General features: G+C 37.0%; 1 pseudogene; it reads right to left on the reverse strand.

The window, feature by feature from the left end:
* Positions 1–501: 501 nt before the first annotated feature.
* Positions 502–1,476, reverse strand: LOC103583685 (annotated as a pseudogene).
* Between the last annotated feature and the right edge of the window lie 870 nt (positions 1,477–2,346).

Below are 2,346 nucleotides of genomic sequence, written 5' to 3' on the forward strand. Positions count from 1 at the left end.
TTACCACAATCAAGTTCAATTTTGACACAACTCATAGAAAACAATGAAGACTAAAATAGGAAGAATATGTTTACACAAAGCACATTCATATATAAAAACACCACATATAGATACAGGAAAGGTTATTGTAATACTTGAGAATAATGCAAAAATCGTTTTAACTCCATTGTATAACTACTGCTCTTCCTCACCTCACACAGCATGTGCATTCTCCTTGCCTGCTCTCATGGCCTATAGTCAGCTCAACCAGTCAACTACACTACAACATTCCCTTAATTATTATTTTTATAATTTATCTCTCTCCATCATGGAAGGCAAATCCTTTAACTGTTATGTTCATAAACGTGTATTCAGCATGTAGATCTGTGACTGGTGTGTAGATGGTGATATAATTAGAGATAATTATATGTAGAACCTATTTGTGCTTGCTATTCTTTCTAAATGCAGAGTAAAGTTTGATGTTTATAAAATAATTTATCAAAATCACATTGTGCATAAACTTTAACACAAAATATTGGATAATTTTTTCCATGTTCTTTGTAGGGTGTAATTTACATCTTTGTTCCTCAAGCTATAGATCAAAGGATTCAACGTGGGTATAACCATTGTGTACAATACAGAAGCCAGTTTATCAGTGTCAGAAGAGTGACTGGACTTGGGTTGCACATACATGTATATCTAAGTCCCATAGTATGCTATGACCACAGTCGGGTGGGATCCACAGGTGGAGAAAGCTTTTTGCCTGGATTCAGCAGAGTTCATCCAGATAATGGCTATGAGGATGAGCAGGTAAGACACAACAACTATACAAAGGGATGAAATCGAATTAAAAGCTGAAAAGACCAGAATTATCAATTCAAGCTCATGGGTGTCAGAGCAGAGCAAAGATATTATTGGCAGACTATCACAGTAGAGAAAAGATAATAAGGGGATACAGTCACATTAGAAATGACGAAGGACATTGTACCCACGAAAGGATGAAGTAAAAATCTTTATTGTAACTAGAAGAGAAAGAAACGTGCTGTAGAGATAGGGTATTGCCACCAGCATCCGGCATACTCTCTGTGACATGATGACTGTGTAGAGCAGAGGGTTATATATGGCCACATAGCGGTCGTAGGACATTGCTGACAGAATATAAAGTTCACTAACAATGAAAATGATGTAGAAAGCTCCCTGCATGGCACAGAGATGAGAGGACATTGTGTTCTGATCTACAACAAAATTTACTAACATTTTGGGTCCTACAGTTGTTGAATAACCAAGATCAGAGACAGCCAGATACCTGAGAAAGTAGTACATGGGGGTTTTCAGCCTGGAGTCCACCTTGTTGAGGATTATAATGCCCAAGTTGCTGATCACTGATATTATGTAGATGATGAGGAACAGCCCAAATAATGGAGCCTGCAGCTCAGGGCGATCAGTGACGCCCATCAGAATGAATTCATTCACCACTGTGAGCTTGTGTTTTTCCATGCAGGTGTCTCAGAAAACATATTCTTGATAGAGACATCAGCATAATCAATAGCTTTCAAATAATATCATCTGGTAACGCTTCAGAATACAGAGCTAGTATAAATAAATAAAATATTTAGAGTCTCTTAAAATAAATCAACCCCCCACAAAGAAAACAGACCTAAAAATAGATACAATCAGAGATGGAGATGGTGATAGACAAAGAAACACAGACAAGATAGATAAAATCAGAGATAGTGATGGTGATCGACAAAGAAACGCAGACACAGGCAGAGATACAGTTGTTTTTCAGTTGTGGAAGACTTGTTCTCCAAAAAACATTTGAAGATGTTTGCAGGCATTTTGGAGGTCACAACTGGGAGCCTGGGTGCTACTGGCTTCTAATTGTTGGAGTCCAAGGGTGCTGCTAAATGCCCTACTATATTAAGGAAACCATTCCACAACAAAGAATTATTCAGCCAAAAATTTCAATATGGCCAAGGTTAACAAATCGTGATCATATAGGTATAGATATAGAAACAGGTATAGGTATAGGTATAGATAAGTGAGAGAGAGGGGGGGAGAGAGAGAGAAAAAGCAAAGGTGAAAATATGGTTGTAACTTTAGGTGTTAGGTGTGTAGATGATTGTTCAAGTTTTCTGCTTGTCTTCTGTGTAATGAAAATTACATAAGTACATTCACATAATTACAGTCACATAAGATGACATAATACATATGTTTATTGCTTAATAACACTTTAAAACTCATATTACAATAATGTGTGTTAATCTTTAGACCCCCCCTCACATTAACACATAGTCCTATGAAATCCTTTATGCCTTCAGGTGGTATAGGAGGAAATAATTACCACACTTGAGAGATATTGGACAG

This window comes from Galeopterus variegatus, unplaced genomic scaffold (assembly GCF_000696425.1).
Source record: "Galeopterus variegatus unplaced genomic scaffold, G_variegatus-3.0.2 Scaffold25830, whole genome shotgun sequence".
Lineage (NCBI taxonomy): Eukaryota > Metazoa > Chordata > Mammalia > Dermoptera > Cynocephalidae > Galeopterus > Galeopterus variegatus.